The sequence below is a fragment of the Pygocentrus nattereri genome, chromosome 13 (assembly GCF_015220715.1).
Source record: "Pygocentrus nattereri isolate fPygNat1 chromosome 13, fPygNat1.pri, whole genome shotgun sequence".
Lineage (NCBI taxonomy): Eukaryota > Metazoa > Chordata > Actinopteri > Characiformes > Serrasalmidae > Pygocentrus > Pygocentrus nattereri.
The window spans coordinates 14,974,434-14,990,169 of NC_051223.1; the positions used below are offsets into that span (position 1 = coordinate 14,974,434).

General features: G+C 38.1%; 1 long non-coding RNA gene across 1 annotated transcript; it reads right to left on the bottom strand.

Annotated features, from left to right (window-relative positions):
• Window positions 1–1,118: 1,118 nt before the first annotated feature.
• LOC108431965 lies at window positions 1,119–14,703 on the bottom strand. The gene is made up of 3 exons (XR_001858187.2): window positions 14,550–14,703; window positions 3,854–4,049; window positions 1,119–2,060 (listed from the first exon to the last, which is right to left on the bottom strand). It is a non-coding gene; the product is annotated as an uncharacterized LOC108431965 (long non-coding RNA).
• Window positions 14,704–15,736: the final 1,033 nt, after the last annotated feature.

The window sequence follows — 15,736 nt, forward strand, 5'->3', positions numbered from 1 at the left end:
TGTAATGTGTAGGAAAATCAGAAAATACATTTTCTTTAGGGACCATTTTGGCTTAAAACACCCTGCATGAACCTCTCAACCATGAACAGATGTGAAAAATTTGTTTCAGGCCAAAACATTATCAGAAGTCTCATAAAATGTCTCAGGCATCAGCATATTCATCACCGTACCATGTAATAGTCTTCTGTGAGCATTTAGAAGCTTTCAATACTTTGAATGTCTGGTTCCTATCACCTCCACTGTGATCAAAAAGGTTGGCAGAAGAATAGCACATTTCACATCAAAATACTCTGAATGACTTTGTTTTCCTCTTAACAATTTCATCATGCAGAAATTTTGAAAAATTCTTTCACAATTCAGTACAGTATGAAGCAAGTGTGATGATTTAGGTAAGGATGTAGGAGTAGGGGAAAAATGTCAATTTGATATTTTGTCGAACTATGGTTTTAACATGTTTTTGTGCTTATCAGTGGTAAGTCTTTCACACTGAAGATGAAATGTTCAAAATGTGCCAAAAATGAGTGGAATGACTGGGCCTTCTGCACTTCATTTCCTTGTTGCTAATTGACAATCCTAGAGAATACAGTGCCCTGGACAGTAATTGGATTTTCTCTTTTGGGCCTATACTCCAAATATATGCTTTTATTCAGAGGTATTTACATCTATATTTTGTGAGCCATTTAAGTATCATAGCTCTTTAAGTCACAATCCCTCCATTTCGTTGTGAACTTTAAAATCCTTTGCTGTTGATGACATCACCAGGTGCTGGACATCTTTACTGGTGAAACTCTTTCAGGTCTGCAATCCAGCTGTTTTTAGCTTTTAATTCTTTCATGCCAAATGGCATGATTGGCATGGGTGGGGACCTCCATTTAGGACATCACTTAGAACTCCTGAATGATGAGACCTTTATCAGGAACCATGTTTCATAGATAAGGTGAAGTGCTTTGCATCATGAGTGGTTCTTATTGTTCTCCACTTTCTCATCATCTGTGCAGACCTGCAGTTGGAGGTTTGTATATTGTGGACTCTCTTTTGGTGTAACCATTATATGGCTGTTCAGGTGTGAGATTGTTTACTGTTGTTTACTGTTGTTTTCAACCTTCTCACAAATGATGTTTAGGTTATATCTCTGATTGATTTATTCTGCTTTTCTGCCCTAACACAGGCTACTTTTCTGCCATTATCTCCAGATGCAAATGTCACATCCAGCCACAACTGTAGAACTTGTTAATAAAGAACAATGCCAGCACAGCAAAACCGAGCAAACACAACACCCTTGGGTTTGAGAAAGCAGAGGATGAAGGAGAAAGAGGGCAAACCACAAGAGACACATATCCTGGGCCGTGAACACAATTGCCTGCAGGAAAAGAAAGTGCTGATGACTGGCTGATATAATACAGCCAGCTCTCTCAAATGATGTAGCATCTATGCAGAAAAGCTGCAGGACTAACGTAGTGTGGATCTGTGGTCATTTGCACACAGTGGTAATGGCTTTTATCAGGCTGGCAAAGACTTAATGTGTGAGAAGTGGCTAAATTCGAGGCTAGAGGAGAACTTTCCTGCCCTCTTGAGGCCATTATTGGGAACAGAATTTCCGCCATAGATTTCTAGCGCAGACAAGTGGTCAGGCAAAAGAATGACACTTAATGCCAGCAGTGTCCTGCATCACATGTTCTGCATCAGTGTGAGCAGCAAAATCCAAACCACACAGGAGTTAAGACTTTGAGTTTTAACTGTTCCAACAATTCACAACTGAGAACAATCATATCTGTATATCAGTCAGTAAAACACTATTTAACAAAAACCATTGGTGTATAACAATCTAAAATATAAATATAAAATCATATCAGCATTTTATCTTTATTCAAATTTTATGCTTCATAAAACTGGTATAAAATTGGTAATATTCATATCAGTAAGGCTCTACCAAGGAGAGCTTTTATAAAATGATGAAAAAGTCCATTATGACAAAATACAAACACACACATTATCTAAGCCGCTTATCCTTCTGGGTTGTGGGGGGGGGTGGCGCTGGAGCCAATCCCACTTGGCAGCCACTTGGCAAAAGGCAGGAAACACCCGGGACAGGTTGTCAGTCCATCACAGGGCAGACACAGAGACACACACAATCATACACACACACACACACACACACACACACAAAAATACACCAAAGGAAAAAAAAAAACATTTATTGTTAATAATAATTGCAACAAAGAATTCTTCTGCCAAGAAATGACGTTTGCTAATTTTAGGCTATGGCTGACAAGCAACAAAACAACATTATGTATGTTTATGGAGTATTTTACAACAGAACTATCTAATTTGTAAAATTATACAACTTAACCTTAAAACAGGTAAATAACATGCATTCTCAAGTATGACCTCCCTCAATGCAGTATGTTTGGTTGTTCACTACAACATCACATTTCTGTGAATGTATTAATATTTAAAAAGGCATTACTGGTGCTTTATCAGCATGATTACTGCAACAAACCTTATAGAGGAACTCAACTGTTTTTCAAAATGTCTACATAATTATATGGTTGAGATGTGAACAAAGTGACTCAGAGGGGATTAGTGTGAAATGCTCCTTTCTATACAAACTTACAGAGTCAGAGTTTAATGACTCTAAAAGCTCCCTCATAGAAAGTTATAACATGAAATGGTTATGAATACACTGTCTAATGCCTGAGACATTGTTTTAACAATTATCTTTATGCTTGAAATGTATTTTTAAACACATGCAGTGCAGAGAGACACACAAAGGTCGCTGTAAAGCAAAACTGTCCCCCAATTTGTCCCCCAGATTCATCAGCAACATTACATATGTAAGAATGCATGTGTTGTTTCTCTGGTGGTTCTGGATAATAATTCAAATGGTTATATTTATGTTCTAGACATTGTAGAATCCTGGTTCCTATCACCTCCACTGTGATCAAAAAGGTTGGCAGAAGAATAGCCCATTTCACATCAAAATACTCTGAATGACTTTGTTTTCATCTTGACAACTTAATCATGCAGAAATTTTGAAAAATTCTTTCACAATTCAGTACAGTATGAAGCAAGTGTGATGATTTAGGTAAGTATGTAGGATGACGGGAAAACTGTCAATTTGATATTTTGTCGAACTATGGTTTTAACATGTTTTTGTGTTTATCAGTGGTAAGCCATTCACACTGAAGACGAAATGTTCAAAATGTGCCAAAAATGAGTGGAATGACTGGGCCTTCTGTACTTCATTTCCTTGCCTTGTTCTAAACAACCATAGCTGGAAGCCTTTAAGGACTATACTTTCTAAGCTAAATTGTGAATGCAGAGCAATAAAGTCTGTGAATCTGGCAGAAAAATGAACAGGATACAACTGGATAAACAGGATACGTTGCTGCTAATTGACAATCCTAGAGAATCCTGGTTCCTTTCAGTGCCACTATAAAGAAATCTAAGCTGGTAAGTTTCTCTAGAATTCTCTGCATCACTGCACATGAAACCCCAAATTATGTTTTTTTTTACATCTCAACAAATGAGTTATGCAGAAATTTGGAAAAACTGAGGAAATTTCCCTTTACAATCTGCCAGATTTAACATCCAAACAATATATCAGTCAGGTTCTGGTGTGAAGCTGTGTAGGATGGTCCGGATGCCACTGGCACTCCTCTAGCAACAAAATCACTGATGCTGGAGTTTTTTTCTCACCACACTCATTCAGCACCAGGATATTGTTCCCAGTGGACAGCACATGTTCACACACACAGACACAGTTGCCCACACATATAGAGTTATAAGGGCCACAGATGGTAGTTCATTCAGGCATATGGTGAGAGGGAAGAGGCAGCTTGTGTTTCCTTACACAGCATTCCTGAGCCTTTCTTCAGCCTGCTCTGACAGAGGCCTGCTCAGACGCTGATCGGAGCTCCTGTCAAACCACTGATGAAGAATAAGATGAATGGATGGACATCTGACACTTTTTCCACTGGACTTGGCAGCATCGTATATACAGTAAAGCTGGCAATACACAGTTGGGCCAAACAGCCATCCCTACAAGGCTGAGGGAGAGAGAGGCAACACGAAATGAACTGATGTCTACTGCTCCAAATAGTATGTGACTTTAACTGTCTGATTAATTAATAACGTGATGCTGAAGACACAACAAAATCATTTGTTGTGTCAAACCACACTACAACAAACCACATTACAAACACACTACAACAAACACATTACATAACAAAAAGAAATTAACACCACTATAAATCTTCATGACATAACTGAAAAGTGTAAATTTGTTTAGATCATTATCATTCCTCATGTAAATCTCACAAGGCTCTTAAGTCAATAAAGCCAGACTGAGTGTCTTAGTAGTTGTATCTTCTGTACTCATGTTTCTGCTATGCTGCTAGCAGCTGCATTACCAAATTTACAGCTGTTTTGCTAGTGTATATAAAAAAAGTCCTCCTCCACTAGGCTTGACATGTTATTAGCACAGTTACAGTATGTATGCATGTACATTACCCAGTACATGACTGGGAAACACAGCTTTGAATTGTACAAACATACATTTTTTGTATTTTTCATTAAAAAACAAAAGGAAAATGTGTGTTCCAGTTGTGATGCAGTCTCACTTCCTGCTCTAAAATACAAGGGTGTGACTAAAATAAGACCCTGCCTATGGACTAAAATCACTGTTGTCGGAAGAAAACCTTCTATCTCCAAAATGGTAACTTTACAGGAGAAGAAAAAACATGCTTTACTTTTAATGCAAGTCAATGGAACCAGACATTTTCCCAAGTCATTTTGGGCAGTTTTTTTGGCCCAATCATCATCAAATAATGTAATAAGCAAGAAGAATTTCCGAATTATGTCAAAAACTGAAAAATGAGGTTTTGTTCCGACAACAACTATATATATATATATATATATATATATATATATATATATATATATATATATATATACACACACACATATATGTGTGTGTGTATGTATGTATGTGTGTGTGTGTGTGTGTGTATATATATATATATATATATATATATATATATAGGTAATTTGATAAAGGGAATGGTCCATATATACATTGACTTTAGGTTTTCAAAGAAATTTGCAAGGGTTTCCAAATTTCCAAACTTCAGTCTTGGAAGCTGCTTGCATTGTCAGATGCTCACAATCCAATAATGCCAAACACAGGTCTAGGCTCTGTGGTGGTCAGCTGGGTTTTCTTCTCTCCAACAGTCCAACATTCTACTGTCATTGACTGAGGTTAATCAAAGGTTTCTGCTCTGGAGCCTTTGCTTTAACTGATCCTCAGACATGACATATAATCTAAATAACTCCACTGGGAGCAAGTGCACCAATCTCAAACAACCCTGCAAACCCGGAGGTGAAAGACCACGTGAGGCAGCCAAGACTACAAGCCTAAAACATCAAACTGCATATATAAACATGCACACATTTTATTGTTTGATCCGATGTCACCACCAATTAAGCTATAACATGCCAAAAAAAAAGGGCCGTGAAAACCCCGTGGTATCCCTTTACACATGAAGAGCAGAATCATCATATCCCTCTAACAGATGACACCAAACAATCTGTGAGAGCTGTGTAATTGGATGCCATTAGGCTTATTCTGAGCGTCCAAAATAGAGCCAGTGGTGCTGAGAGCTGTGTGCTATGCCACCACCTCAAGTCTGCTCGCCTGCTGCCCCACAGCATTCTGGGTAGGGGACAAAAACGAGACATCCACCTTCAACCAATGACACCTTTTTTGGAAACGTCAAGAGGGTATCCTATACTGTAGCAGAGCAGTATAGATGGCCTGAAGCGCTTTTGTAAACACAAGTGTACCTCCAACACATTTCCTATCTATAGTACATTTACTGCTATAAGCAAGCACTTGACATAAATGGAGTATGATTCGTTATGTTGTTTCCTTAAAAAAAATCTATGTTAAAAAATGTACAAATTAAATAAATGAAACAAATGAAAAAAAAGTAAATACTAATCCTTTTTTACAGTGAGTCTGATTTTGGACAGGACATCAAATGTATGTGCTACTGTTTATAAGCTTTAGACGTTCAGAGCAACAGTAATGAGGTCAAGCTGAGGCAGCAATGGCTCTGCCAGTGAACATCAGAACAGACTAAATAAGGGGACGGGTGTCTAAGCTCTAAGAGAAAACCCGGGCAAGGCTGTGACCACTTTATACTTCCCTGCTTTTTCTACTACTACACGGCTGAGCATTTACCCTGATAAGACTGGAGGGGATTTTTTGATAAGTAATTTCTGATGACCAGTGATAGTGAGTGATACATGAGTAATTCACCAGTGGTGTATGCTTCTAACAAACAGGCTTATTATTCAGTATATAACTACAACCCCAATTCCAATGAAATTGGGACGTTGTGTAAAACATAAATAAAACAGAATACGATGATTTGCAAATCCTTTTCAACCTATATTCAACTGAATACACTACAAAGACAAGATATTTAATGTTCTAACAGGTAAACTTTATTGCTTTTGGCAAATATTCACTCATTTTGAATTTGATGTCTGTAACACGTTCCAAAGAGGTTGGCACAGGGGCATGTTTACCACTGTGTTACATCACCTTTCCTTTTAACAACACTCAATAAGCGTTTGGGAACTGACGACACTAATTGTTGAAGTTTTGTAGGTGGAATTGTTTCCCATTCTTGCCTGATGTACAACTTCAGTTGCTCAACAGTCCGGGTCTCCGTTGTCGAATTTTGCGCTTCATAATGCGCCACACATTTTCAAAGGGAGACAGGTCTGGACTGCAGGCAGGCCAGTCTAGTACCCGCACTCTTTTACTACGAAGCCAGCTGTTGTAACACGTGCAGAATGTGGCTTGGCATTGTCTTGCTGAAATAAGCAGGGACATCCCTAAAAAAGACGTTGCTTGGATGGCAGCATATGTTGCTCCAAAACCTGTATGTACCTTTCAGCATTAATGGTGCCTTCACAGATGTGCAAGTTACCCACTAACACACCCCCATAACATCAGAGATGCTGGCTTTTGAACTTTGCACTGATAACAATCCAGACAGTCCTTTTCCTCTTTGGCCCAGAGGACATGACGTCCATGATTTCTGAAAACAGTTTGAAATGTGGACTCGTCAGACCACAGAACACTTTTCCACTTTGTGTCACTCCATCTCAGATGAGCTCAGGCCCAGAGAAGCTGGTGGTGTAGATGGAGCGATGAACTGTGTTCACTGACAATGGTTTTCTGAAGTGTTCCTGAGCCCATGTGGTAATATCCATTACAGAATGATGTCGGTTTTTAATGCAGTGCCCCCTGAGGGATCGAAGGTCACAGGCATTCAATGTTGGTTTTCTGCCTTGCTACTTACTTGCAGAGATTTCTCCAGATTCTCTGAATCTTTTGATGATATTATGGACTGTAAATTCGTTGCAATTGCATGTTGAGAAACGTTGTTCTTAAACTGTTGGACTATTTGCTCACACAGTTGTTCACAAAGTGGTGAACCTCGCCCCATCCTTGCTTGTGAATGACTGAGCCTTTCAGGGATGCTGCCTTTATACCCAATCATGACACTCACCTGTTTCCAATTAACCTGTTCACCTGTGGAATGTTCCAAACAGGTGTTTTTTGAGCATTCCTCAACTTTCTCAGTCTTTTGTTGCCCCTGTCCCAACTTCTTTGGAACGTGTTGCAGGCATCAAATTCAAAATGTGAGTGAATATTTGCAAAAAACAATAAAGTTTATCTGTTTGAACATTAAATATCTTGTCTTCAATATTCAATTGAATATAGATTGAAAAGGATTTGCAAATCATCGTATTCTGTTTTTATTTATGTTTTACACAACGTCCCAATTTCATTGGAATTGGGGTTGTACTATAACTGATCTGATAACTAAGATGAAACTAATATAATATACAGAAGTGGGTAGCAACTAGTTCCAGTTATATATACGTAAAGGGGAATTTCATGATTTTTTCAAATTTTCTGCATAATTTGATGTTTAATCCCTTAAAATGCCAAGGCTCCCTGGTGGGCCTATAGTTTTATTACACACTTCTACAACACTCAGCCAGTTTGCTTTATAGTACAGCAGTCATTCTACATGTCAGATCGACAGCACAACCATTTCATATAATAATGTTCTGTGAAAAGGATTTTAGATGAATTTACAGAAATTCAACCAGTTTCTGTAGAGCAGAACACATCAAAACACTCTGACTTTGTTTACATATTAACCATTTAATTTTGCAGAAGTGAATACTGGATGGGATGGATTAGCAATTTTTTACTAAAAGTATTTTTGGAGTTTCTTTTGCCTGAGTCATTATTTCACTACATCATATATATATATATATATATATATATATATATATATATATATATATATATATATATATATATATATATATATATATATATACATACATACATACATACATACATACATGTGTGTGTGTGTGTGTGTGTGTGTGTAATGTAATAAGATTTTGGAGCACTGTTCCAATCATCATAAAAACTGTGTTTCCAAATTTTATCAAAAAATAAATCAGATAAAGAGATAAAAGGAAGCACAAATAAGCCTATTTTCTCTATTTCCTCTCATATTGCATACTCTGGTATCACTTCCATTACCTGTGGCAGGTAGAGAGATAAAACATTTGGCACACTTGGTCTGTAAATCAATGCCGGTTTGAGGGAGAGTGTCAGATTCCAGGGATCACAGGGAAAGCATACATAAGCAGGCTAAAGCCTTATGTAAAACGCCAATGCAGCTTTACCCAGATTGTTCCTATAGTTTCAATATTTGATGTTGTCTTTGTACTATTTTCAATTAAATATAGGACTTATGTGATTTGCATATCATTGCATTCTTTTCTGATTAACATTTTAATGTTAATGTCTGCACTTTCTGCCACAGGACCTCACTCTAACTCTGCTAGTAGCAGTGGGACTTAAATGGGCATGTACGTCTGATAGATTTTTCCTAAATGCTGTGTCACTATAATTTAAAAATAAAAAGCTTGGTCAGGCTGAGCACCAGCCTTTGCGCTGCTGTAACAGATCAGGTTCCCAGAAGATTCGCTGAAGAGATTTCTGACGAGCTCTCAGGCACACTTCAAGATCCAATCATCCAATAGCTGATGCAATATTCTAATCTGTCACAAAGAAAGCTAATTGCTTCATATCAGCAGCAAGGCTGGGAGTAAACATTCAGATGAAGTAATACTGTAGCAGCACAGCACATGCAGCGAGACTGTCAATATATTAGAATTAGCATAGATGTAGCATAAGACCTGACAGGGCAACCCTAACACTTATGTGTTTCTGTCAGTTCAGAGGCAAACCAGATTTTAGAAGAAGATCTGGAACAGCAAGTTATTTATTTATATGGTTGATTCTCTAATTTCATAGCAGAGTTAGTTTCGTTTCATGTTAGTTAATGTACACATGACAAATATATATTGCTTGTTATAGTTTTACACAAAAAATAAAAAGTACAACTATGGCAATTTTGCCTAATGTAAACTTCTAATGTAATAATTTTAATAGTAAAACAGAATATCTTTAGTTTACAGCTTTATGCAAAAGTTTGGGCAGCTGTAGTCAAATTACATGTTATATTTTAATGCACAACTACTGTTTATTTGCTGAATTGAACATAGACCTACTGGGGAAAAATCTAAAATATGCACCACGCAAAAGTTGAAAATTGTGCATTAAAATGTAAAGTTTCTTCCCTGTAGATGATTTGTTAAGTTAAATATTAAGCAAAATATGCAACTTGACTTTTCAAATCTTTGCATATTATTGTACGTGTCAACTGTAGTCTCAAATAAGTTTAAAAAGTGCAGTTAAATACAGGAATTCTGCTGGACATATAGGTATGTGAAGGAATGATGTGGCTAGTGTTGATGGCCAGGAGTATGATATTTTCTCTGTTTCTGTGATCTCAGGGGAGCTAGGCAGCTGTGAGGATTCTCACGTGTTTCCTCTCCTCTGCTGTGTTTATGGAAAGACTTTGGCTTTCCATAAAGTTCACACAGCCATTAAAAAAGGCATTCACTACAAGTCAGGCCAATATTTCACCCACATGAGCAAAGCCAAAGCCAAAAACTGAGCAGCTACAATCCCCTCCCTACCACATACACACATCCTGCCAAATGGGAAAGGGTCAGCAGTTCAGTTCATCCAGAACAGATGACACTATGATTGTTAAAGAGATAAAATATCAAAATGAGGGGCAAACCTCTTAAATAAAGGGTCTTGGACATACAAAACCTTCGACTGGTACCTACGTAATGTGGGGGCTCTCTTCACGTTAACAGGGTTCTTCACACTCACATCTAAAATAACCTCTCCAGTGAAAGGTACCTTAGAGTGCTTTATCTATACTATACTATATCTATACTTTACCTATATCTATAAAAAAGCTGATTCTTCAAGGGTTCTTTAGTAAAAACATGATTCTATACAGAATCATGCACACTCAAAGAACCCTTCGCATGATTAAAGTGTTCTTGAAATTTCCAAAAACCTCATATTTCTAAAAGTTTGTGCAAGCTGCAGAGCCAAACAGTGCAAAGCCTCAACGAGCTAAAGACCTTGTCCATCCAGCCCTTACTGCAAAGTTATCATGGTCATAAAATCAAAAACAGGTCAGCGGCTGAGCAGGGAAACCCCAGCAAGAGAGACATGAAGGGACATTCGGTCAGCCTCAGCCAACTGGCACAGTGGCCGGTGTCCTGCTCCAGTTGCACACTCTATATTTCAGTCCAAAACACATTGAGGCAGTTGTAGTGTTACTACCGTTAAATACTTCCACATAGTCATTACCGTGGCTATTTAATAACACATATGCCAGACTGGAAATTACAGTTATAATTTCAAACCATCAGATGCCCAATTGAATTACAATTACACATGTAGAGCAAATACAAGCGAACAAGCAAAATATGACCAAATACTGATGCTAATACCAAAACTTGATATATGATAGTTGAGCAATGAAGGTTAGAAGTGAAATGTGGTAGTAAGTAAAATAACACACTTTTTATGCTTTTTCACAGAACTGATAAAATGAAATGTGAGCCAGGTATTGGCTAAAATAAAAGAAAAATATGTGCCTTTTTATTTCTTGTAATTCTCTTTGATATTTATTACATATACTGAAAACACTATAATACACAGCTAAATGTGTGCAATGTGTTGGTAAAATAAAATAGTATACATTAAATTATATATATATATATATATATATATATATATATATATATATATATATATATATATATATATATATATATATATATATATATATATATGAATACTAAATATATTTTAAAGTTATATTATTTCAAACTTATTTAAAATCAATAATCCACCATCATGGTATCAGGTCCTTTTATTCTTTTTTTAACTCAATGATTAAGGTGTAAGTAAAGTTATTTAGAGTGGTTAGAGGTGGAATGCTCTGTGCTGAGCTGAGAACTGTTTGCAACAGTGGTGATAGATATCTGAAGAGCTTAATGCCTCTAAAAGCCACTCTATGAAATAGTTACAAATATGTTGCCTAATGACATCTCAAAATATTTTGAGAAGGTTTCAACCTAAAACATATTCCTTAAAATCTTTTAATTTTTGCAGACAAAATAGCACCCAAAGGAAACCTTTTTCAGATTTATCATTAATTTACCATTATTAAAATTCCATATAAAGTCAGAAGACACATATAGGTTCTCTGGTTGTTTTGCATAGTAAATAAAATGCTTACTATATTGTGTAGACATCACAATGCGACGCCTGGTTCTTATCACCACCACTACTGTCAGTAGTTTTCTTTACAATGGACCATCTCAAACCAAAACACTCTAAATTACATTTAGTTGCATCTCAGCATTTAGATCTTGTCTGCCAAAACCAAGTCTTACTGGCAGCTCTACTGGTTTTCTCTTGAGTTTGACATCTGTAACAGAGAGATATCTTCAGCATTTCGCTGTCTCTTTTTATACCCAGAATTACCAACAGTCTCCTAAAACCACATAAAAGCAGTGTTCTTCAAAAGGTTTCCTAATCATAACTACATTGTGATTGAACCATTTTCAACTTGAGTCAGACATCAGTTAACTAGCAAGTCAATGCTAATAGCTTAACCACAAACACCCCGCCACACTTTCATGGTGGTGTGGCCAGCTGCCATGCTTGCCTAATGCCTGCACATTCACAGCCAGAGGAAAAGTACCTCTTTTTGGATGCCAACATGAGGAAAGAAAGAGAACCCCCCCCCAAAGCTGGGCTCCCTATTTTATGCCTGCATGAAACTGCCAAAACACCTGCTGCCTGGCCATGTTGCAGAGGGAGAAGGATACCTGATCTGCAGGCTGAGACTGCTGACCATCTCTGTGGAGCTATGCCCTGGATAGTGTGTGAGCGACTGGATGACATTACGCAAGAACCTTGTCCCTGTGTGAGCTCATCATTGCAGGAACGGTGTGCTCTGGACACCTGCCATTGTTTGCAACACAGACTGGCAAGACTGTCAACTCGACTTGCCTCACCCACAAATGTGTCTGTTCTTAGCAACTGTTAAATAAGCTTTATGCTGGCAAAAGAACTGATGAATGTTTGTAGCACAGTATTTTTGTCAAAATATCTGAAATTTACAATGCATTAGAATGTCCTATGATTTCAGGAGGTTTGGCACTGCTCTGTAAAGTTTCTGTAACTTTGTAATAGCTGCTACAAAATAACACACTGTAGGAGGAGCACTAATAAAACAATTAGCGGATTTCTGTACGCTTCTTACTGTGCCACCAGTGTCATGAACAGAGGAAGGAGAGGGATGCAGGGTCATTCACCTCTACATAATGAACCAGCAGGGAAGGAAAAACGTCTAAATAAACCCAAACGCACACTCAAATTTTGTGTGTTCCTTTAGATTTACAGCTACAGGTCACTCAAGGGCTCTGGTGCATACACACAAATGCACCGGTGTATGCACTGTACACCCAAACTCTGTGTTGAGTGATGGATGTTGAAGGACTGAATGCAGCTGAGGTTCCCATCTTGGCTAAACCTGAGAGTCCCATTGGCATGTCTCCATCACAGCTGGTCAGCTGGAAATAGCCGGAGTCGTAACTGAGCCCAGGGGAGCTGGGACAGCACAGTCTTTGGCCATAGCAGCAGAAAAAGAGCCCTCTTTAACGAGCAGAGCTTTTTCAATAGGATTTGTTCCATAAACAAGAAAGCTTTGGACTAATGACTTGATGGTAATGTCATAATACATCAAGAGCATGTAAAGGTACTTTACAGCGCACATGCTGGAGATCCATCAAGCCTAGCTGTGAGACTATGAAGGGTCTCTGAAGTCATTGGGACTCACGGAACATTCACATTTCAAAATAGAAGACAGAACATTCCAGACACGTAATGAACATATGCTGGAATTGATGGACAAAATATTCCCTCGTTTGATAAATAACAATGGAACTACTTTTTAGTGAAAAATATTTCCAGGGTTAGAAATACATTTGAAACAATGATGGGAGTTTCGCTGTCTTTACTTTTCTATTGCTCTTGCTTTTTCTCTTGCCTATTTTATATTATAGGACTGGAAAGCAGGTCTGGTGTCATCCTAATCTCTGATTGGCTGAATTGAACTGTATTAGAGTTAGGTAAGGGGTGGGGTAGTTTATTCGATACAGGTTGGAAATAACTGCAGGAAGGCAGCTCTTCAGGGCAAGGGTTAGAGAACACTGCTTTAAAGAGACCCTAGCATTCATACAAGCAATTACGCAAGCACACCTCAGCTAACTTGCAAACAGATAAACAGTACTTAACGCTTTCACTGTTGAGAGAGAGGAGAAAATCGAGCTCCACTTGAAAAAATTCACAGGTGTTTCTGTTTATCCTTCTACTGCGAGAAGACAACTCATTGCTATGGGTCTGAAAGGATGTGTAGCTGCCAAGAGTTGTTACTAAGAAAAAGAGAAAGGTTAAATAAGAATAAACTGCACTACAACACCGAAACCAGTTGGAGTCCAGACCTTAAAATCACTGAATATGTTTGGGATTGAAAAATGCAACCAACTTCTACAACTGAACTTTGGAAGTGTGGAAAAATATCCCTGCAGGTTCCTTGAAAAATCAATGCAATTATCCTGAAAAGAATGAATGCGGGAATCTCCTCTCAGATCTGTGAAACATCTCTGTGGCATCACAGAACCTTTAACTTTCTTGCAGATGACTTTGATTTCAAGTCTACAGAAAGTATTAACAGGTGATATAACTGCTGGCTTAATTCACCACACCAACACCAATATATCAAGATATCAGTCTTTCAAGTTCAGTTTAAACTAATGCTTTTAAAGGTACAAGCTAACAGCAATTAAATGTTAGCAACAGTTTTGGATGTGACCTACTAAAAAACTTCCCAAACTAAATGTAAGTTAGAATGTCGGCCTACTTTATCAATATACCTACACAACTATATAGTGCCATCACTTACAGTAAAGAGTTATGGAATTCTCTGTTCACTCACCATAATACAAATAGGAGTCTGCACTCATCTCCCGCTGAAGACTTCTCCCTGATTTCTATAAAACATTTGGATTATTCTATTTCCATAAGAAGTGCCTAAAGCAGAGTGTAAAGGCTAAACCCACAGCAGAGGAACATGTACAGTGTGTGCGAGAGGGAATATGTTCTCCAGCTCCAGCCAATTACTGTCACACAGGAAAACTGTCTTCCTGCAAACAAGAGATTGTGACTGGTTCTGGACAAGGCCACGGGGGCAGGTAGTTTGGTGGGAGGATGTTTTTGTCATTTTCTCTGGCCCCTGGCTGGCAGTGGAGGCCGACATGCAAACATCCATCCTGAGGAAAAGAGCGTAAGTAGGAAACAGAGCCCACGTCACAGCGGCACACGGGAAAAACCCCTGAACCTACTGCACGTGCAAAGATACATGCATAAACATGCAAACATAGTGTAATAAGCCAAAGCACACTGACAAACCCAAACTCAGTCCTTCTTCTCCTCCATACACTTTGTTTCAAAATGTTCTCCCCATTCACATCGTCTTCCCCCACTCATAGTGTTTTACAATGTTCTCCTCCATACATTCTGTCCTAGTATGTTTGCTGCATTCACAAATTCTGAAAGTGTCTCTCCATTAACAGTTTCAGAATATTTTCCTCCATAAACACTTTTCAGTACTCTCTCTAATACAGACAGTTCTAGAATGTTCTCTCCTTTTACACTGTTCTAGAATGTTCAACTCATTCACTGTTCTAGAATGTTATCATTTCAACGTGTTTGTTATTTTACCCTGTGATGGACTAGCGACCTGTCCAGGGTGTATCTTGCCTTTTGCCAAATGACAGCTGGGATAGGCTCCAACAGCACCCCGTGACCCAGAAGGAGAAGCTGCTTAGTGTGTGTGTGTGTGTGTGTGTGTGTGTGCGTGTGTGTGTTTGTTATTTTTGTTAGGTCAGTTTGTTAGGTCAGTTTGTTAGGTCATGCCAAACAACCACCCAAACTGACTTCAGCTCAGCGCACAAAAGGAACAACCATGCAAAGTTGTCTCAAGGTTTCAACCTCACATACATCTGACAGAGTAAAACAGAGAATGGCAAAAATATTCCAATATGAAGATGATAAGCAAGAGATATATGGAGTAACAGCATCACCTCAATCTCCTTACACCCATTTTTTAATTCCTCACTCTCA